The following is a 24,562-nucleotide window of genomic DNA, read 5'->3' on the forward strand; positions in this document are numbered from 1 at the left end:
TCCAATTGAGGCTTCGTTTGGTTACCCGGTGCCTTTTCTAAAAGATGGTTTTGAAAACTTTGACTGAGAAAATAGATTTTTGTAACGGAGAAGTCAATATAACTTATGAAAATAGTACAAAAATACAATTCCGTAAAAAACAATTTTACGTAGAAACAACAACTAAAAAACACCTTTACCGTTTCGAAACAAAAAACGACAAAAATAAGCCGTCTCAAACGAGGCCTAAATGAAATACAGAGCCCAGTTGGTCAATGGAAGCAAATTTTCCTGATTTCGCCTGCGTCGAATCCCTAATATGCTTAATCAAAAAATATAGTTATCTGCACGTAATAATTTTTCCATAATAAGAGCTAAAGGCAAGCAACCAAAATTTGAAATAAAGCTCAACAAAATTTCAGCAACATTTAACATATGAAGAACAACAAGGCCAAACGCCCAAATCTGCAACAAATATCAAACCAAAATATCTTCATAGAAGAAGCATTTCAAGTTTTCTGTCTAACCAGTCAAATCATAAAAAGAAGACTCAGAAGAGTTTGTATGGGGAGGAGGCATCCAAAGGGTGGATGAGGTATGTAAGTACTAAAGCCACCAGCATCAGTATGTAAGCAATCCCTTGGTCAATAGATGTTCCTGCATAGAGCTAAAACATTTTACTTGAATAATTAAAAAGTTCCCTCAATGAATATTTTTTCAGACCTGGAATGCCACCAAAATGTAATTTGCATAAAATACGCAGCTACTATATTAAATCAAGGCCTATGATGCACCGAAACATATCCTCAAAGAGGCGTGCAGTGTCCGACACGTATCTGACACGACACGCGCCCGACACTCCTCTGACACGTGTCAAACATGCCTAAAACCTGCCGGTTAAAAAAAATATTAAATATAAATTGGACACGGGTATCTTAAATATTTTATGATTTTTTTAAATATAATTTCTTGTATTTAAAATTTTTACTTATTTAAAATATAAAAACTGAATTTCTTATTTCCTATCCACAACACCAAATCAATGCCCGCACTTAATACCCATTCATCGAATATTCTCATTTTCATTTCTCTTTGACAGTGAAGGTATTTTCATCTCCTCTCGATGATTGATAAACGGCATCGACGTCCGACTCTTGACATCTTAATACTAATTATTTTAAGCACAAATTATACTTATTTAATTTTTATACACTATTTTTCAAATATAAAAGTTATAATGTCGTGTTCAACCTGTGTCTGTGTCCTATATTTTTAATAATTGATGTGTCCCGTATCGGTATCATGTCGTATCAGTGTCTCGTGTTCGTGTTTGTGCATCATAGATCAAGGCTTGTTCGATCAGAGGGATGAATGTAGGATATCTAATCCTTTATTCTTAAGCAACACTGTTTATTGAGAAATTTTTGTCCTAAACTAAGAAGATGGCATCATAAAATATTTGGATATTATTAGCAACAATGGCAAGAGCGGGCAAGAGCAATATTGTTTTGGGTTATTGAGTTAGATAACCTGGCATCGTCCAAATTATCAGAAAGGTAAAGGTGGAGGGAGAAACAAGTAGTTGGATTTCTTTGTGTCGTTTGAACAGTATGGGAAATGGCAAAAAACTTGCCCCTGCTTTCTTCCTTCTATAGAAGTTTAGAGGGCATAGTCATAATTGGCGTAGAAAAAAAAAAATCATTTGCACACAGATTCTCCCTCTCTCTCTCTCTCCCTCTCTCTCCCTCTCTCTCTATGCTTCCTCTAGTAGGAGAATATTTTGATTAGCCCAAGGACCAAGGAGATTATCCTGAAATAATCAGCATATCCATAGTAGATTTATTTGATTGAAGAAATAGTTTTGGCATGAAGAGTGAGTTTATGGTTTCGATAAATAAATGCAAAGTCATTGTTCTAAGTTGGCTGGCACAATGAGAAATGCTCATTTCTTATGTCTTAGGCATTTCAATTTTGAGAAAATAGAACATCTCCTAAACCCCTTTTAGTGTATGGTTACAAAACATAAAAAAAATAAAAAAACATAAACAATGGTGTTCCATCCTATAGTATCAATTCATTTCTACAATCTTTTTGGTTCATAGCCTGACAAGTCCCCTAAAAAAGAAAAGTAAAAATGGAGGAAAAATAGAAATCTTGGGACAGCGCATTCTAATAAGGTGCATTGTTTCGAAGGCCTTTTGTTTCCTACTTTATTATAGTCTTCGAGATAAATTCAAATTATAACAATCACTTCTTACCGCTTAATGGATGAGCTTTAGTCAATGATGAAGGGGGAGGGCAGTGAGACCATTCAGAAGTTGATGCTAATAAGATAAGCATCCATACTTAAAAAAGAGAAAAATATTAAGAATTAAAGAAGTCTGATTATTCAAAATTGAGCTGAAAAATAGGCCTTTGGAGATAAAACCTTTTCAAATTGGTAAATGTTAAAAAAGAATATAGATGTGCTAACTGAGCCAAATTCGGTCAATCCAATGTCTCAGAACGGTGCTCTAGTTATTTCACAAAAACACTCCATTGATCTTTATTAGGCTTGGCCGAAGCATCTCTTCTTGTAAAGGAAAACTTTGAACAAAAGTTTTATGGAAAAGATGAGCTTGAACAGAAGTTAACTGGAATTAAAGCATCAGGACATGCCACTTTTTCATCTAAAAGCTCAAGCAAACTCTATCGGGTTTATTTAGTTGGAATATTTAGGCAGAGCTTAAGGAGGATTTAATTTCAATCTTGCCAAGCAGTTTTAAGGGCTTCTTAAAACCTAAGTTTTGCTAAATCCAGGATTTGTTAAATCTAGTCTTAAATCTTAGATGAAGTTTAATCATTGTATTTAAGAATTTAGCTTTTGAAAACAACACCAAGAACGAGCCTTTATCCCACTATGAGGGGTCGGCTACATGAATATTTTTTCTTCATTGTATCATGTTGAGGGTCAAATTCTCATCTAAATTTGATAAAGAAATGTCATTTATAATATTTTCTAACCAAGTCTTTCAAAAACAATTAAGAATAAATTACTTGTGCGGTTAAGACCTGATTAAAACATATTAGTTTAATTGAATATTGTTGCATGCCGGACCTTTTGTGGCAGTAGAGAGAGAGAATTTAATGTCTTAGTTTTGTATGCATATATAGATAAAAGGGTTTTGCAAGAGACACTAAAGTTCTTATATGAAAAACTCAAAAAAGGAAAATTCACAAGGCTTGACCCAATTGAAATGATTCTACTAGTATTTGTCATTGGTTATATAGATGACTTCCTTAAGGGAAGGCATTGGTATAATATAGTAAACATATAATGTATAAAACATCTTATATGGTAGAAGTTGAAAGAGCTCTGTGGCATGGGAGTTGACATTAAGATATTGTTTACAATGTTTGTTTGGTTGTATTTCTTTGAGGTGGGGCAACTAGAGACCAACAAGTCCTGAATAAATATTGGTGCTGACATCGGGAGTTAGTTGGTGTCGACAGTATTCATCAATCTTATAATTGATGGCATACATTTACATTGTTGATGATAGTAGGGGGTAAAGTCAATTGGTGAGCTAGTCGACAATGATCCGAGGACTGAATGTTGGAGGTAGGGGTGTCAAAATCGGGTTGCGGGTCGGGATCTGGTCATCTCGTTTGAACACGGGATCTACTATTTGATACGAGCCAAACCCAACCAGATTTTAGAAAAGGGTAAGAAATTTCAATCCAAACCCAACCTGTCAGTTTCTGGGTTGACTCGACACAACACGAAACCATGGGAGAAAATGGTTACCTTCGCAGCGAGCGAGCTCCTTCCCGTTGTCGCCGTTACTTCCAATCCAACAAAAAAACAATGAGCTCTCTGCCGCGACTTCCGACCCGACAGAAGGAACGTCGTCGAATGAGGTGAAGAAGTCTTTTATCAATCCAATCATCCAATAATCCCTTCCATAGTCCCGTCGTCATCATTCTTAACAACGAGCTGTCGTGAGTTTTGACCCTACAGAAGGAACGACATCGAAGGCGGCGAGCTGTCGTGACTTCCGACCCGATAGAAGAAACAACGTTGAAGGAGGTGAGATATCGTGACTTCTGACCTGATAGAATTAAGGCAGTGTCACCGGAGGGTGTTGGGATGACCATTGGTGGATCCCCGCTTTGCTCAGGGTGGGTAAATGCCCACCCTAAAAAAAATATTAGAGGGCTTATTTTCAATATTTTGCCAAACTCAAAAAGTATTTTACTTTACTCTTAGAGATAGAATGTGAAATGATTATACACACGATAAGTTTGCATAAGCTCTAGTAGAAAATAAGATCATAGAGATTTGTCTTAGATGGTTTGGTCACATAGTGTTCTGATGACCTAGTTAGAAGAGTAGATGTATTATATGTCCTATGTTAAGAAATATAGAGGTAGATCTAAAAAGACTTGGTTAGAAAGTATTAGAAATGACCTTTGTTTATTAGATTTGAATAAGAATTTGACTCTTAATAGGAAAAATTAAAAAAAAAAAGATTTATGTTGCCGACCCTACGTAGTGAGATAAAGGCTTGATGTTGTTGTACTAAGTCAAAACATTAATCAAAGCAAAAAATTATTGAAAATTTTTCTCAAAGCTTTTCAAAATTATCTGAAATTGGCTATCGAGGCTTTGTTGTGCTCTAAAAAAAAATAAAATTAAGCCTAACATATTAAAAAAATGATCCCGAGGATCTCAAAATCATCTTAAACGGACTATTAGAATAAAAAAAATGACTCAAACACACAAAGCAATCGCCAATGTCTTATCGTTGGTGGTGCCATTGGGCTCGATGGGTGTCACACACGCCGCACATATGAGGAACACGCGTACATCACCCCCTCAAAGCTGATTTTTGTTTTTCCTTTTTTATAATTTTTAGCACTAGTTTTGGGGGCCTATACAAGCACCTAATGTGAGCCTTTAAGCATGCATTTTTTTTTACAATTAACTTTTATTATTATTATTTTTCAAAAGGGAAAAATTAAATTTTTGCTCTAAAAATTTCGAAAAAAGAAATTGAATAAATTTTCTAATGTTTTCTCCCCTTCGAATCAATTAATATTCAACTGGGGCTAGGTGAGAGACATGATTTTCTGACACATAATTCAAGACGATCAAGACTTTATTCTCTTACATAGGCACACTTCCCAAAAAAGATAAGAAAAACTATATGATAAGAGTCTAGAAACCATTGGAAACAATCAAAGCCCAAAGTCCTTATGGTGAGGCATCAGCTTTCCCTTCAAAGGGAAGTTGCCAGTCCCTGTTGGGCAAATTGAATTTAGAGGTGAACAAGATTTTTAGTCCTTACGATGAGGCTCTGATTCTCCCTAAAAAGAGGCATTGTGATGAGGGCATCAACAGGAGATTTCATAGCATTTATCAGAGAAGACACCAGAGATCGACGACTATGAACAGGAGCTTATATTTTTGAGTCATTTTATGTAGTAGTTTATTTTTATTTTAAGTGTTTACTATGTTACCCTTATGGGTGGTCATTTGATGTTGTAGCCCTGAGGGCATTTTAGTCTTTGTATCTTTTCTTTTTGGTGAGACCTATATATAGGTCATTTCTATTGCATTTGGAATGATGATGATTGATATGAAAAATTCAGTTTTTGTTCATGATCTCTTTGTGAATTCTAGAAAGAGTGGAGAAGCCTAGGAGAGGCAACAGAGTACCCAACAGCCCACCGACGATGAGCTCTTGGCTTTATTCTTCTCTTTTATCTTCTATCTTCTTATTCTCCTTTTCTTTTCCCCACAACCCACGGATGCACCCCTTCTCCCTAGCCGACAAAAGCCTTCTTTCTATACGGCCATTCCCAAACCGGCGGCCCCTACACGCAGGCCTCCTTCATATCCCGCCGGCCACCAGACCATCCCATCCCCAGCAACCAAAAAACCTATTGTTTTCCCTCACCCATCGCCCCTCTAGATTCCCCAAACCGTCGGTCTCACCTGCTCCACTTGAGCCCAACAATTAGCCATTATCACTTGCCTTTTTGGGATTAATATTAATTTGGAAAAGATTTAGATTCAAATTCAAATTATTTTGAATTTTAAATCTATCCAATTAATGTGATTCCCTCTTAAGAAACCCCCTCAATTAACCCTCCAAATCTGAAATTAATTTCAGATTTAAGAGGTCAAGCCACTAATTGCTTGGGCCCACCTCATTAATACCCAACTCCTCTCTCTCCCTCTCTCCTTGGCCGACCCACCAACCCCCCCCCCCCGCCCGCCCCCCTTTAATTAATTAGATCCCATAAATTAATGATCTAATTAATTCATTTCCTCCCCATTTTCCCTCCTAATCTCCACTTATTTCAAATTCAAATTTCAAAGGAGATTAATCCCTAATTATTTACTAAATCTGAAATTAATTTCAAATTTTATTTTCTCCTTCTCCCCTTAGCTTGGCCGACCCCTCCTCTCCCTCTCTACATTTTCTCTTGCAAACTATGCATGGCCAATCCGGATGTTGATCATAGATTCGTCTTTGATTCCCAAGAACATAAAGACGTTTTGATATCGTGTTTCCGTGACGTCAAAGTAGAGATCGATGCCACCATTGAAGATTACGGGATCAGATACTATTTTCTCTATCAATCGCCATCGACAAATACTACCTTCCATCCGAGTGGCAACTCTTACATCTTCCACCGACTCCTCCAACTCCAACTAGCTTTCCCGTGGATAGTATTGTAAGCTCTTTCTTCCTCATGGTTATCACGTCAGTATTGCTAATATCTTTCTTCCGTTAACCGCAAGAGAGCTTCAGTGAGGAAAACTTAAGGTGACTTTTCTAAATATTAACCCACAGATTATTGTTAAAGTGCATTTGTCATTACTCGCTGTTGACCTACGTGTAAAGAACAAAAAAAAAGAGAGCAGCTCACCTCGTATCTGTCGAGGAAGTCCAGAAAATCAGCGGATATCCCGCTGAATTCGGCGCCGAAGCGATCTTTTCCCGGATTTTTCGCAAAACAGCTCGTCGATCGCGCCATTCGCGTCGTTAAATAGAAGTCGAAGCCCCTTCTGCTCGACACTACTTCCCCACTCGATCGCTGCCTCTCCTCACCACTTCCGATCCAACTCCCGCTCTCCGCTCTCTCTGCGAACCGACTCCAGCTCTCACGCAAACCCCTCCGATCCCTCCTCTTATCCGATCCGCTGCAGCTCCAACCCGACACCTCTTGGTTCCTCTGTCCGACTTCAAGCCGACGACAAAGCCTCCAACCCGTCGCCTCTTGCCTTGTCTAATGACCTGCTCCCGACGCCTCCAGTCGCCAAGGTCTTCTCCCGTTCGAACTGCTCTCTCCCACGATACTCCCTCAGCCCGAGCTCCTCCTCACACGTCCGATCCATTCGATCCAGAGAGAGAGAGAGATATAGAGAAAGAGAGAGTGTCGATCTTACCTAACCGAACCCGTCGCTCCTCCTCCGACGCCGTCCCTGTCTGCTGGATCGGAAGTTACCCATTTGATCGAAGCATCAACGGGAGCTCACTGTGAGGGTAACTTTCTCCCCTCTCGCATGCTCTTCTTCGCCAAATCCCGAAATCCACCGAACTGAGGGATTCAGTAAATACGAGATTTAAGTCGCAAGTCCTTAAATCCGGGATTTACCCATCGCTCGGATTTAACGCACACTAAAATCGTTTGGCTGGATTTAGCGTAGATTCGACTTAATCCCCGCTGTAAATCCAATACCTTTCGTGTGTTACTCCGGCCAAATCCCGTGGATCCGTCGAACCAGAGAGAATGGAAAGGGAGAGTTTGTGTTTTAATTTTATTCATTAACTAATATTAATTATAATTTAATTTAATAATTTTTTAATTATAATTAATTTAATAAATTATATTAGTTTATAATTAAAATATTATTAGTTTTTATTAATTATATTTAACTGTTAATTATCATTAACTATCATTAATTATTATTAATTATAATTAGGCATAACTAATTATAATTAATTATAATTAATAACTTAATTATAATCAAACAGTTAATTATAGTTAATTTTAATTAATTATTTTTAGTTATAATTTAATATAATTAAATAACATTAATTATAATAAAAAAATTAATTAATACTTAATTATAATTAATAATTAGTTGTCATTAATAAAAAAAAAGAAGCATGCTATCCACGAGCCTCCGTCGCCGACCCCGAGGTATAAACTCTTTAACCCTAAAACTCTGAGATCCCGCTTTCGATGCTTGCAACGCGACCAAACGACCACCTATACACGCTTTTCTCTAGCGTGGTGGGAGGAAGTTCGTCGCGGTGTTTTCAACGAATTGGGAGATCACATAAAATCCTGTTCTCGATGTGCGTGCCAAATCGGTAAACCGCCTATACACGCTTTTCTCTAGCGTGGTGGGATGGGGACCCGGTGCGGTGCGTACGGCAAGACGGGATATTCATAAGTACTCGTTCGCGGGGGAAATAACTGCTTTTCATCATAAGTACCGCTCGCGGGGAAACAACTGTTTCTCTTTTGCAACAGGTACCGAAAAACCCATACACGCCTTTCTCTGGCGTGGTGGGGACAAAACTTTACACGGCCGCCGGTGTCCTCGAAAGAGGGCACCTACCGTACACGTTTTTCTCTAGCGTTGTGGGAGGCCCAGTTTTCCATAGTTTCCCCCTAAACGGGGGAGGCTGCCGAAGTTTCGGGTGAAAACGTACTGTACTCGGACCTGTTTGAGCTCAAAAGAATGAGAACGGTGGACTTGTGGGACCGGACTTGAACCAAATGGACTTAAATGAACAATAAAATTGAGCTCGAATTTGAAATCAAAATGAACAAACTTGGATTTGATTTGAATCAAGCACAGTGGACATGAGCTTGGGCTTGAACTTAAGCAAGAACTTGATTGAACTCAGAGGACTTGTGGACATACATTTGAACATGCATTTGAACAAGGAGCTTACACTTGAACTTGCAAATGAACGACAAAGAAGACTTAAACTCTACATGATAACAAGTGGACCACTTGAACTCAAATGAAATGAGATTTGAATTTGAATCATAGCACTAAGCTCCTAATAAAGATTAAGAAAGAATCATTTCAATTTCAAAGCAAATGTCAAATGGATTTGTGGAGAATCTTAGAACAAATCTCAACTTGGAGAGAGTATTGAATGGAAATCAACAATCAAGCAAAACGACTCATGACGAACAAGCCTTCAGTGCACTCAGATAAACGTAGGAACAAATGAAGTTGTGATACAACTTTCTTTCAAGCAAAGGTTCACACAAAGTCTTACAAGCTTTGGTATAAAACCTATTCGAGCAATCATTGTTATCCTACAACGATCATCTCAATTTGAATGAAAGGATCGATATATCAAATTCATTGCGTGTCTTGTAAACCATCTTTGGAGGATAAAAGTTTGCAGGTAGAGCTAAACTACTTGAGGACAGTGTAGGTGCAATAATTCAACAAAGGGTCTTCAACCTACACGACAGTTTGATTCCAAGAAAATACATATTAAAATGACTTCAAAAAGAAACACAGAAGAGGAATGACTGAATTGAAATAACTTGGATCACTTAGTTAAAAAGATCTGCAACATATACGATCTCTCTACAAGACAGATGTATGTGCCACATGCCACTGACGGGTAGAGGCAGAAAGACTTCAGTAAGTGCAGTATCCTGAAGTCACTTTCAATCCATGGAATACATCAACCTGCCTACCTATACAGTGATAGATGTACTATATGAGATCAAATACACAACAAAATGCATGAAGAATACGAAAAGTGCAATCTCCTACAACATAAGGCAGGAGATCAGTTAGTGCATTATTATCTGCCTACAAAAATCACACAAATAGTGCACGACAGTCTACCTGTACGAAGCAGCAAGCAACTGATCCAGAAGCTGCTACGCTACGCCACCGGATCTGCAACATTTCGTACAAGCAGACAGAAGGCGTCTACAATTATTTCAAAGTACCCCTGCACGTGCACTATAAATTGTATACACATAGGTACACTAAAAGGGGTAAAAACAATTATAAAACCCGCATGGGCCCCGATGAACGTGTTATTGGTACACACGTGAAGTCTAGGGATGTTGCGCGGGTTGACAAATAAATTCAGGTTCGAAACCGATCACTTCTATACGAGTCATAGAAGTCGAAGGGTTCGAACCAACAAACAAATATACGGTTGTGGTGACCGTCATATTTGTCTTAATATATTCGTATAGGCCATCAAGGCCTACAACAATATGAATTCACTAATAAAGGCTCAAAGCCTACAAAACCAGATCCTCTGTCGACAGCCCGACAGAGTTGACAAGGTTCAATTCATAAAAAGAAATGACCCCAAACACCCCGATGATGGCCGTGTTGAATGCAGATCTCAACCAGAGGGGTTCCCAAATATTTCAAAAATATCTTCCAAATATCCAAAGTTTTATTTCAATATTCCAAAGCTCCACCCAAATATCCACAAAAATAAAAAAATCCCCAAAATCCAAGGTCCACCAAATTCCAGAAAAATCCAAGAAAATCCTAAAATCCAAAAAAATATTTAAAATTTGAAATAAATCCATTAAAACTTAAGCAAAATCCATCCACCCTCCGCAACAGTATGTCGGGGTGGACAAACTCAAATAAACTCTAGCTCACAAAGAGCCAAATGCCTAGCGAAAATATCACTAGGATCCATTCTCAAGCAATCTCTTGCAGTAAGGACGTGGTACGTGTCCTCCAACCGCAGTTTCGCCGCCAAATTGCACTGCAGGTAAACGGTTAGGACCCGGGGCCCTCTGAACCGAGTGTTCTGCCGCCAAATGGTACCACAGATAACGGTTATGGCCAGAGCCAATACGCTCCTTAATGGCGTTAAATCCTTGAGATATGAATCAATAGGATATGATCGATAAGGCACAAAGCCCTCTGTTAGCTAAGGTGGATTTAAATTTGTTCCCCTTAGACAAACATTCAACCCCGGTCTACAAGGTTCCTTGGACGAAGCAACTCATGGCTGCCGACAAGGATCCTTCTGTCAGGTTGGGTCGAATACCTCCTCTGACTAAGTAGACCAGGGACCACGATGGCCCGGGATGACGGAACCATGGGATCTTGATCGGGTCTATCAATCCATTCCCCACCATCCGCTTTAAGTTTAAGATGGTGAAATTTCTATTTTTAAATATTAAACCTTCTAAAACCATCAAATATCAAATCTTTCGAACCAAATTCCAAATCCAAAAACCCAATTTTCAATACCCAAACCTATGCTGCTACTATATGCCAGATGCACGTATCATACTACGTATCTTGATTTGACGGGACTAGCCTTAATCGAAAGTTCTCTCTCGTGATCGGGAGGGGTAATTAACTATAGGGGCTTGCGCCTATAGGAAACCAGAACTCAGATCATAAAGTCCTCACAAAATGAGGGCGAAATCTCTGGGTAGTGTCTTATCTACAAACCCATCTGCCTTCCAAAATTTACCCCGGAACTTATCCGTTAAAACTCCCTCGTCGAATAAAAAGAAAAGCGCGGCAGGGAGGCCGGGGCCAAATTTTCGGAGCCCACACTCGCATGTTAGTTATTGTTTTAAATTGTCTTGCCTAACGAGTTTGTAACACTACCTAAGAAACTTTGCAACTGAGATTTCATTAAATCATTAATTGTGACTCGTTAATCTTTATATTGACTTTCTTATTCAGTTGTCTTATTGTTTCTCCGTGCAATTCCGATTACGTTTCACATCACATTGATTGTCCTCATTTGACATACTAGATTTAGAGACAATTAAGACTTTCAAGCCCTACGAAGTGGCTACGATCTTCCCTTGAAAGTGGCGTTGACTTTCCTCATCATATGGAGCAAATTTGGAGGCGTCAGTCTCCATGGCACAGCTCTGGTTTTTCCTTGAAAGATGCATTGAATGTTCTCATCAAACGAACCAAATGTTCTCATCAAATGAACCAAATTTAGAGGCAATCAACACTTTCAGTCCTTACGGCGAGGCTCCAATCCTTTTTTAAAAGAGGCATTAACTGTCCTCGTCAAGCGGACTGGATTTGGATGTTTTCAAAACTTTCAATTCTTACGATGAAATTTTGGTTCTCCCTTGAAAATGCGTTGACGATCTTCATCAAGCGAATCAGATCTGAATGCGGTCAAGACATTCAATTCTTATAGTGAGGCTTATGTCCCTTTTAAAAGAGGCGTTGATTGTTCTCGTAAGACGGACCAAATTTGAAGGATATCAAAACTTTTAGTCCTTACGATAAGACTTCAATCTTTCCTTTAAAGAGACATTGATTGTCCTCATTAGACTGGCTCAATTTGGAGACCTTCAAGACCTTCAATCTCTACAACAAGACTCCAATATTCTCTCGAAAGGGACGTTGATTGTCTTTATCGTGTGGACTAAATTTGAAGGCAATCAAGACTTTCAGTCCTTATGGTAAGGCTCTGATCCTCTCTTTGAAAAGGGATTGATTGACCTCATTGGGGTGACTAAATTTCGAGGCGATCAAGACTTTTAGTCCATATAATGGGGCTTCTGTTTACACTTGAAAGAGGCATTGATTACCCTTGTCACACAGAAAAGATTTGCCACACAGAAAAGATTTGCAGGTCAACAAGACCCACTTTTGCACTTCTTCTCATACTTTATATTCCAATATCAGTGTTGCAAGCATTGGTGTTGGATATGATGCCATTTGATATGATTTGAGACAAGTTGCAGCTGAGGAAAAAATTAATCTTTTGAAAAGAGTCTTTAAGAGAGAAGAGATTCCCTATAGACATTACATTAGGTTTTAACACCGGTGATGTCAATCATTGATGTTGGTTTTGATGTCATTGGAATCATTTGAGATGTGTTGCAATCATGATAGGACTCTTTTAAAAGCTACAAGAAATTTTAAGAACATCAAGGTTATGAAAGACTTCATAAAATATTTTGTTATATTGATACAGGGTATTCTAATATCATATATATTCATTAGTTCTATACGAGGCATTGAAATAAGACTTCTTATTTATACAACTCATACATACATGTTTCATGTAATATAGAAGCTTGGCTAATATATTTTTTTTTTAATATTTTTTTTAAAGCTTGGCTAATGTTTATTATCAAGTATTTGGAAGTAACAATATCTAAAGAAATCTCAATATTTTTAGATGATATTAAGCCTTTCTGGATGGTCACATCTCTTTTCTTCCTTGTTTGATCATGATTAACATAATGTCATGATGGTAATAGCTTTATCAATGATATAATTTTAGCAAAGCTCTTGATTTATGCTAAAGAGGGTTATGAAAAAACCTTTTTAAAAATTCTTACTTAGGTCGTTAGTGTGAAGTGTCACCCCAAACCTTAACATATGGCAAACAATATTAAGAGAAATACATAAAAATTGACCTATTTAAGGCTATTTGTTAGACTATTACTCGATGATATTAACCTGTGTAGAAATGGTTAATATAAATTTACTAAGGATTTATGATCTATTCAAGGTTGTTTGCCAAATCATTACTCAATAACATTAATTTTTATGAAAAAGGTCAAAAGAAACCAACCATGAATGCTTGATTTATCTGAGATTCTTTGTAAGAATGTCTTCGATGAAATTAACCTGCTTGGAAGAGGTCAAGAGAATTCCACCAATGAAATTTGACCTATGTGAAGTTGCTTGTTAGAATATTGCTTGAAGACATTAATATGTGTGGAAAATGTTGAATTGAATCCCAAAATGATAGATTATATACCTTAATTGGGAGGGGTGAAAATCATGTAGGTTCTAAATTGAGGGTTAAAATTATTTTGTTTTTAGACCATTACTGCCCTTTGAAGGTCATGACAAAGATAAATCCATAGAGTAGAAGCCCAGCTAAAGACTAACCATACAGTTTAAAATTCACTTGAGATTTCCTGAAAATTTTCTCATATATATTACAAGTTTTAAGAAAGATTGTTGTCAACATGATTGCGCTGGATCTATATAAAAATATATTAGATGGAAGTACTTACTAAACTACAATTGTGCCTGAGATGTTAACAAAAATATTCCTTTGAGATTGCAATAAGGATTGCCATGCAAGTTTTGATTTGCTTTACATGAAAACGATGTAAAATGGATGATAGATGGGAGGATTTTACGTTGTCCATTCGATGCTCCCAAAATCTTGACTTTCATATTTCAAAACTGATAAAATGGCAGATGGGAAAGGAATTGCCCTACTACAACCATGCTTGAGCTGTTGACATGAATGACATTTCATGGCTGTAATAAGGATTGCCCCCTAATCAAGAACCATTCCCCATAAACAATGCCAAATTGTTGTGTGATAAAACATTCACAATGGTATAGAGAGAGAAAGTTTAACATCTTAGCTTATAAGAAAATTCAACACACACATAGATAACATAAAATACAAGAGATGCCAAGTTTTACATGAAAAACCCAAAAAAGAAAAAAAAAACTATTAGGACTGTCCACTGAAATGATTCCATTAGTATTTTTCATCAGTCACAAATGATATCTTTATTAGAGGAAGGCATTGATACAATGCAGTAAACATACAATTATAAAACATATTATGTAGTGGAAGTTAGAAGACCATGCAGGAATGCAGGATTAAAACTGTCTTTAAGAGATTGTTTACATATTTGTTTGGTCGTATTACTTTTCGAAGAGGACATTGTCAACCAAGAAGTTTGGTATAAATGTTGGTGTTGATGTCAAGAGTTAGAGTTAGTGCCGATAACATGTGTTACCATAGTTAGCAATTATTGATGATGAAGTCAGCGGGCATCTACGTATCTAGGCATAAAGGTCAGAAGAATGTAGGTCGGGGCTGTAATCATGCGACGATGGTCAGAAGACCATAGTTGGGTTGCGGTGGTTAGAGGACCATTGTCCTGTGACATTAGTCGGAGGGACCATAGTCGAGCAAAGGAGATAGGAGGATTAATCAGGAGACAGAGGCCGGAGTACCATAGTTAAGTGATGGAGGTCAAAGTATCATAATTACATGATTGGAGAGCCATAGTCAGGCAATGAAGGATGGAGGGCTGTAGTCTGGTGCTGAAAGTCGAAGGAACTTAATCTGGTGGCAGAAGTTGCAAGACCATAGTTGGGCGGTGTGGTTGGAGGACTGTATTTAGGTGATGCTGGTTGGAGGATCATAGTCAGGTGGTGATTGTCATTGATTGTTTGTCAATGGTTTGACAACAGTGATCAAGTAGTAATTTGATGATAGAGATTGGAAGGTGATCTAACAATGTCAATTCGGTGGAGGTTCGAAGACGGTGGCCGAACAGTGTTTCAATTGTGATAGTAGATTGGCGTTGATCCAACGATAGTACTCGAGTAGATCTCTAGGATTTCTCTAAACTCTGAGCTCTCTTTAATCCCAAGTCAAGGTCTAAGTAGTTTTTCATGTAGAGAGTGATGATCTATTTATAAACTTTTGAAAGTACATGCTTTGTAAATATAGCCAATATCTAGATAACTCCATTGGATGGCTCGTATTGATTCCCTCAATCATAAACTATTCTTTCAACATTTATTTGTCTTATTAATATCATAATAAGATGATTTTGAGCTCATTGGATTCATCTTGTCGAGACACTTGATTTGACTATAAGCATGTGAGATTTGGAGATAGCTTGATTGTCTAATTGATGTCCCAAAATTTTAAATTACGTTTTAAGTAATTAATCTAGGCTCATTTGAATTCGAATCAGATCATTTTTAGTGTTAATGAGTTTGTCTCATTAGGATGTTCAGTTTAATTATAAGTTTGCTAAAATCAGAATATGAATGGTTCTGAATTTAATTAAGGAAGCTTTCAATTCAAATATGCATCAAGATTTGTGCCCGATTAAACTAATTTTGATAGCGTATCAAGTATTAATTAGTTTAGTTAAAAAATAATAATCCATCCTAAAAATGTTTTTTTATTATTAAATAATTCGTAACTATTTTACTTATTCAATTTATTAAATAATTAATCTAATAAGTTTAACCCAAGCAAATATACCTAATCGATAAATTGTGCCATTTAAGAATTAATTTTGATAATTAAATCATCCCATAAATTAAAAGATTACCATTACCTAGTTTGGCAACTTAATTAGTTGATTAATTTGCTATTTAAATAGCTTAACTAAATCTAATTAATTCATAATTAGTCCATTTAAGAAATCATTTTCGAAGTAAAAGTATAATTATACTTTATATTAGCAATTTTTAAACTATTTAATTAAAATTTATAAATTATTTAGATTAATTTAGGAAATATTTTTAAATTGACTTAGGCTTTGATCACAAGAAGGAGAGGTTATTTTCCCGGCCAATTAAATTTAATCATACAAAATTTAAAATGAAAATCAACACATTGGTTATGGTCTACAATAAAAGAGATAGCTTTATTTTTTTATTATTTAATTAGATCATAAGGAAAAAAAATAATGCATGCAGTCAAAACTTAGTATTTTTGAGTATTTATTTGTTTAAATCAGTGGTTGACCTTATTCCAAAAAAAAAACTTAGGCATGCATAAAACATTATTCAACATGATTAATTATGAAACAAGCAAATGGATCTTTATACAACAAAGAACTAAATGATAGCTAGGTAGGCGAATATTTTAAATTCAAGGTTAATCTTCATAAACTAATTCCACAAAATAATCAAATCTTAATTTTGAATTAAAAAATCTTATCTAATCAAAAGAAAATCAAATTAGACCTTATCAATATTGATTAGCAGATACCCTTGGATTCAATTGCTAATGTCCCATCTACATCCTAATTCTGATCATTCGATTTTCTATTCATGACCTAACTTCATGATTGGACTCTTATTGATTTGATTTTCAATCTCAATGATACATTCTAATAATTATAATTATTGACAATCTTCATCAAAAAATTAGGCTGTTATAATTGTGATCCCTTTCATCTCTTCATGATCTGATGCCTAAATTGGGATTGTGAATCATCCAGCCAACCTTCCACTTGAGCTGGGTCATCAAGTTTAATTAATCTATATTTAGTCTGTTTAAGAATAATTTGACAAATTAAAACATAATTATGACTTAAATTACTTTTTTCTTATTAGTTGATTACTAATTATTTAGGTTAATTAATTGATTTATTTTTATTATCCTTTTAAGTATAAATAATTTATAATTAGTGATCTAAGCACTAATTAGACTAATTAAAATATAATGTCTTAAATTAAACTTTTTTTTATTAATAGTTATTCATTACTTGGGTTTATTAATTAAGTAGTTATCTAATAAGTATATGCTAGAAAATTAATTTTAATTAATGCTTAATTAGTCCACTAAGTAGTACTTAACATGCCCTAAGTAATCATAATAATTATACAGATTTATTAATTATCTAACTAATTTACTTATCTTGATTAACTTAATGAAGTATTGATCATTCTAATTGTATCCTAACTATGCTTTACGTAATAGTCATTATTTTTCATTTACTAATTCATTATGTTAATTAATTAGTTAATTAATCTTCTATATCAATAACTCCTTTAAAAGCATTTTGTTTTTCCACCATTTTTTTGATTTTATCTCATTATTGAATTAACAATATCACAAAAATATATTATAGCAATCAAACCATCCAAACAAAACTAGGTTGAAGTCGATATCTTTTCATGTGTTTATTTGATCAGTAATATGAGGCTATCAATATAATTTAATTTTATACAGAAAGATAAAAGCAATCTGATTGTTGAATTTTCTAAATAACGTACACTACATCAACAGTAATTTGATAAAGTAGCTTTCTCTAGAACAGCTTTGCAACCGACTTTACATGCAGCTATAGACATCTGAAATCAAAGAAATTATTTAAGTGCGGATTCCGAACATAGCTTTTCGTCCAGACTCCAGTAACACAAAGTCACATGTATTTTCTTACTCTTGCACACACCTATGCATCAAAGAGAGGAAAACAAAAAATTTTGACTTAAAATGATTGGAGTCGTGACGGCTTCCAGATTCAGCAAGTAATAATTTCTCCAAAACCGACCTTAATAACAACCCAATCGACAAAGGGGTTCATAAGAAGCAGTGGATTTACACTCTTTCTTTTCATTTAAAGCAGCAAATTTAAGTTAAATCTGTCGAATGCGTATTTAATAATTTCAGGATTCAAGGTAAAACGAGGGAGAAATGGGATTTAGCATTCTGTAGGATTTAAGTATTTTTTTTACCATTTAGCAAGATTTCAGTAAATTAATCTTGCTTTCATGCTGCTCGACACCTGCTACCAAATAGCATCTTAAGATGTTCTTATTGTGTTATGGAATATTCGCGATGGTAGAGAAGAATAAAGTTTAACGTCTTAGCATTATATGAAGATCCAGCACACAAACAGATGAAATAGAGGGTGCAGTATTCATAAGAGACACCAAGAGGCCTGGCCCAGTTTGAATGAATCAACTATTATTTACAGTTGATTACAAATGAGACCGTACCTTAGTGGCGCGGCCGCTACCGCAAGAGGGGCCCGCTCTAACGCGCAGGCTGGAGAGGCACATGAAGCGCCTCTTAGGGGCACAATTACAATTTTTTTTGTAAAGTGGGCCCAGCTTTTTTTTTAGAAGGGGGGGGGGGCTGTAACGGCCGCCCCTCTTAGTAGTTTCTTTTTTTTTAATAAATGACTTTAGATTTTTTTTAATTTTGAAATTTTCATGAGGGTCTCAAAAAAAATTATAGAAACATTTTTGAAAAAAAATGAATAATTTGGAGGCAAAATCCCCCCCGCCCCATTTCAAACCGTTCCCCCTTACCCTTTTTTGTCCTATAAATACCCTCCTTGAGGCAAGGAAAAAATTGCTCCTTTTATTCTTCTCCCTTCTCCCTCGAACATTCTTACAATTGAGACTTTCCATTGTTTTTGATATGTGACATCCCCTATCCAAATTCATTGTCTCTCTCTTGTGTAGTTAGAATTCTTCCTCTCCTTTTCTTCCCCGCTTTCCTTCTTACTTCATAGGGCCATTATTTTTGTTATGTGACATCCCCTACCCAAATTTAGTACCCCTCTTTAGTGTAGAAGAAAATTTTTCCTCATTCCATTTTTTTTTCTGATTTTTTTTTTATATTAGAGGCATTCCACTGTCTGAGATAGGTTGCATCCCCTATCAAATTTTAGTGCCCTTCTTTTGTGTAGAAGGATCTTTCTCCTCTTTTCTTTTTATTCTCTTGTGTTCTTCTTACATTAGAGGCATTCTACTGTTTGAGATAGGTGGCTTATCCTATCAAGCTTCAGTGTCCCTCTTTTGTGTAGAAGAAGTCACAATGAGAGTTTCCTCTCTCAATAGACTGCCCTTGACAGATGAAGATCAACCACATCTTGCATGCGAGGGTTATTTAAGAAGATGTGGCGGTAATAATATCCGGGAGAAGAGTTGGTGATTGTTAGTAAACAGACATAATTTTTTATGATGTTTGAGCGAAAATCCATAGACGATCAACAATCATGTTGAAGTTCGATCTAGATCGATAGTTTAGTGGAGAGCTGAAGGAGATACTTGGAGGTTGCGCTACTAATAGTAGTCGATCGAGAAGCCTATGATGGATGATATGAGGTGAAAGTCCAATGGTAGACAACAAGCGAAGGGCCGATGATGGTGATGGTCAAGTTGCATTCTGCTAAAGGCAATATGCATCTATGCTGATGTGTGCGGATATCAAACATCTATGTTGGAAGGGGTCGAAGCAGTGTATCCTATTAGTAGTCCGGCTATACACTACAATGTCAATTGAGTAGAGGCCTGATGATGATTATGTTATAATCTTTTTTTGAAGAAGAAATTGTAGGAAATGCTTTAATGTGCAGTAGAGAAGAGGTCAATAGAATTCACCAATGATATTTGATCTTCTCGAAGTTGTTTGTTTCCATTAACTAATATGAATGATGCCAATGTACTTTTAATTTCATCTTCTAGTGAGAACAAATATACACTTAAATGTGCTGTAGAATTTTGCTATGCAAATCTAATGACATGATATATGAATTTGTATGAGCTTGATGCTTGCTTTTTACTTGAAATGAACTTATCCTACAGAGGAAACTAAGTCATTTATGTATCGTTGAGATATGCTTTGATATATTGCTCCATGTGTCTTTTGAGGCTTTTTAGACTACTAAGATCTTTATATGAGTGATGACTTTATCAACCACATACTCTCATAGTCTTTCTAGTGAGGACTCTGTTCATTACTAGCTTCCCTTCAAAGCTACCTTATGGGTAGACCTTCTTAGGGTTATTTGTCAGAGTTTTGTTCAATGACGCTATTAGATTGAGAGAAATCCACAAAAGATATTTAATCTATCCAATGTTATTTGTCAGAGCATTACTCGATGACGTTAACCTGTGTGGAAGAGTCTGAGAGAATTTATCAATAATATATGACCTACCCAAAGTTATTTGTCATAGCATTGCTCGATAGCATTAAACTACATGGGAGAGCTCGAAAGAATCCACCAAAGATGTATGACCTATCCGAGGTTATTTATTAGAGCGTTAATCAATGAAAGTTAACCTATATGGAAGAAGTCGAGAGAATTCACTGAGGATGTATGGCCTATCTGAGGTTGTATGTCAAAGCGTTGCTGGTTGACGTTAACCTATATAGAAGAAGTCGAGAGAATTCACTAATGATGTATGACCTATCCGAGGTTGTATATTAGAGCATTGCTTGTTAATGTTAATCTATATGGAAGAGGTCGAAATAATCCACCAAGGATATATGACATATCTGAGGTTGTATGTCAAAGCACTGCTCCATGACGTTAACATATATGGAAGATGTCGAATCGAATCCCCTTATGATCGATTTTGCTTTGAATGGAAGGGAGCAAACGCCGCGTGTATCCCGAATCAAATGTGAAAATTTGTCTATTTTTAGACAGTTACTGCCTTTTTGATGTCGATATTAAGACCTCGCCCGAGTAAAGTCCAGCTAGAGACAGTGTAAAACTTGAAATTTATTGGAAGTATCGTTGCATTTGCTAAATCTTTATGATCCCAATATATCAACTTAGATATTGGTAGAGTTGGAAGAATCTTCTTGACCACAGCTATAGTCAAGATTTCCCCCCTCAGTCCACATTTAATTCAATATTGATGATGTAATAATTGATGCCAGGACGTTGACACGAACGACCTTTAGAGGTTGGAGCAAAAATTGTCACCCAGTCGGAAACCACATTCCACAGACGACGTCAAACTGTTGCATCCTGAAATATTCACGGCAGTAAAGAAGTATAAAGTTTAACATCTTAGCGTTGTACGAAGATCCAGCACGCAAACAGATGAAAGAGAAGGTGCAGTATTCATAAGAGACAAAATTTTTTACATGGAAAAATCTAAAAAGGGAAAAAAACCATGTGGTCTATCCCAATTTTAATGAATCCACTATTATTTGCAATCGATTACAAATGAAACCCTATTGGGGGAAGGTCTTGGCATGATGTAATAAATATACATAATATAAAATGCATTACATGATGGGACTTGAAAGAATCACTATTGGTATGTTTGTTTGGTCGGTAAAACCATAGTCGACGGACGACAAAGGTCGAAAATACCGTAGTATAGTAACGGTGGTTGGAGGGATCGTAGTCGGCAAGCGACGGTGGCAGAAAAGACCGTTGTCTGGTGATGGAGGTCGGAAGAACCGAAATTTCTCTATGGAGGTTAGAAGGACAGTAGTTGACAAGCGACATTGATCAAAAAGGTCGCTGTCTGACGAAGGAGGTCGGATGGACCGTAGTCGACTGGCAACGTAGGTCGGAAGTGCAGCAATGGGCGGAAGTCCGGCGTCAGATAGAAGTCCGGAGGAAGTCCGACGATGGGCAGAAGTCTAGTGTGGGCGTAAGTCCGACATCGAGTAGAAATCCAGCGACGGGCAGAAGTCTGGCGTCGGATTAAAATTCGATGAAAATCCAGCGATGGGCAGAAGTACGATGACGAGTGGAAGTTCAGTGACGGGTAGAAGTCCGACGAAAGTGTGGCGACTCGCAGAAGTCCAGTGATGGGCTGAAGTTCTGCGTAAGGTAGAAGTCCGGTGATGGATGAAGTTTGAAGTCGGGTAGAAGACCAATGAAAGTCTAGCGACGGGAAAATGTTCGGGGTCGGGCGAAAATCCGGCTTCAGTTAGAAATCCGGCATTGGGTAGAAGTCAAACGAAAGTCTGACGACTAGTAGAAGCCCGGCGACGGGCGAAAGTCAGGCGTCGGGTAAAAGTCCGACGATGGACAGAAGTCTGACGACATGAGGAAGTTCGGCATCGAGAAGAAGTCCAACGAAATTCCGAAGACGGGCAAAAGTCCGACGACGGGCAAAAGTCCAGTGATGGGCAAAAGTGCGGTGTCGAGTAGAAATCCAGCGACGGACGGAAGTTCGGTGTCAGGTAGATGTCCGACGAAAGTTTGATGACGGGTAAAAGTTCAGGGACGAGTGGAAGTCCGGCGTTGGGTAGAAATTTGGTGACGGGCAAAACTCTGGCGTCGGGTAGAAGTTCAACCAAAGTCCGGCAATTGGCTAAAGTCTGGCGATGGGCGGAAGTCCGACGACAGGCGAGAGTCTGACGTCGGATAAAAATATGGCAAAGGGCAAAAGTTCGGCATCGGGTAGAAGTCCTACAAATATCCAGCGTCGGGCATAAGTTCGGTGATGGGAAGAAGTCCGGCGTCGGATAAAATTCTGACAAAAATCCCACGACTGGCAAAAGTCCGACGACAGGCGGAGTCCGACGTCGGGTATAAGTCTGATGAAAGTCTGTCGATTGGCAGAAGTCTAGCGACGGGAGAAAGTTTGGCGTCGGGTAGAAATCCGGTGATAGAAAGAAGTCCGGCGACGGGTGAAAGTTCGACATCAAGTAGAAGTCTGAGGAAAGTCCGGCGACAGGCAGAAGTTCGGCATCGGGTGAAAGTCAAGCGACGGGTGGAAGTCTGGCGTCGATCGATGGCCGGGAGGTGGTCGAGGAAGAGCATGGTAGCAAGAGAAATTTATGATTTCTCTTCCTCTCCTCTCTTTTTTTCCTCCTTGTTTTGGGCCCCTTTCCGTGAGGAATGAGTGGACTATTTATAATTTTCTGAGAGTGGCATGACCAAAAAATAGGAGAGAGATCAAGGGCAAGTTGGGAGTGGTTTGAATGGATGGCCAATGCCCCTTGATCGTGGACCGTTTATTCAATATTTGAATGTCTTAATGATATCAGAATTTGGCGATCTTGAGCTCGTTAGATTCGCCTCATCAAACCGCTCATTTCAACTATAAGCATGTCACATTTGGAAACCGTTTGGTAATCCAAATTATGGTTTGATCCTTCCAAATGTGCTTTGGGTCTTTGATTTGGACCTATTTGAGCTCGGATTGGGTCGAATATGCGCGTTGGGTTCGTATTTTCGAGACTTTCAATTCGATTGTAAGTTTGCTGAATTTGGAGTTCAGATAGTCCGGTGTTTAATTTTTGAAGTTTCCAACTTGATTTTGCCTCGAGATTTATGCCCGATTAACATAATTTTATGATGATATATCAATTCTTAATTATATTTGACTTAAATCCTAGTTGCTGCCAAACGGCCCTAAAATTATGCAGAAGGCGAAAATCCTTTCTTCTTAATTTCCATTTTTAAATTTCATGATGAAAGCTTCAGAATTCAGCTCGAGATATTTTCTATATAAAATAAATTAAATTTTCTTTAAAGACCATGTTAGGTTACAAAGAATCTTCAAATTTCAATAACGGATCCAATACTACACTATACAATCAGATAAAGAAATCTATAAATAACAATCCTAGACATAAATCGACATGAAAACTGACAGGGCAAACGCCTATAGGAGGATCGAACGCACAACAACATGAAGATCAATACTCGTTAAAAACAATCTATATAACAAATACAACCTTAACAAGTTTGACAGGCCAAAAAGGTCATTCGAAAAAACACAAAGAAATCTAGACCTGAGAATAGATCAGGCAAAAAGAGACAAACCGTCGCTAGCCGGCGCGGGAGCAGGAGCATTGGCCTGAGCGGCCGGCAGGAAGGCGCCAACGATAAGAGCTACAATGGCCAATAAGAGGAAAGGAGATCCCATGATCACCACAAGCTCCGTGTTCGCTTCGCAAACGCTCACAATTGGACTCCTCACTCTCTCTCTCGGTCTGTCTCTGTGTCTCTTAGCTCTTAGCGACAGGCGGAGATTGAGAGAAGATTACTACGGTAAGAAAACAGCATTAACCAGAGATTAACCTAAGTGAAATTCGCTTTGTTGGGAGTTTCAGAAATGTGCAGGATCGGTAAGTTTTATAGAGGTGGAGACTGGCGAAGGAAGAAAGATAGAAGAAAGAGAGAAGAAAGAAAGAGGAAAGTGATTCGAACGAGGAAAAAAAATACGTTCTTAAAAAAAAAAAAAAAATCTTGTATGGACATTAATAATATTATTAAAATTCTTTAAAAAAAAAAATTTGTCGGAATCATGCGGCCTGCTCAAATAGAGGCATCAATTTCA

The 24,562-nt window shown here is 37.3% G+C and overlaps 1 long non-coding RNA gene across 1 annotated transcript; it reads right to left on the reverse strand.

Annotated features, from left to right (window-relative positions):
• Positions 1 to 354: 354 nt before the first annotated feature.
• Positions 355 to 24,413, reverse strand: LOC114580790. Its single transcript, XR_003702358.1, has 2 exons — positions 24,046 to 24,413; positions 355 to 636 (listed from the first exon to the last, which is right to left on the reverse strand). It is a non-coding gene; the product is annotated as an uncharacterized LOC114580790 (long non-coding RNA).
• Between the last annotated feature and the right edge of the window lie 149 nt (positions 24,414 to 24,562).

Source organism: Dendrobium catenatum, unplaced genomic scaffold (assembly GCF_001605985.2).
Source record: "Dendrobium catenatum unplaced genomic scaffold, ASM160598v2 fragScaff_scaffold_1275, whole genome shotgun sequence".
Taxonomy (NCBI): Eukaryota; Viridiplantae; Streptophyta; class Magnoliopsida; order Asparagales; family Orchidaceae; genus Dendrobium; species Dendrobium catenatum.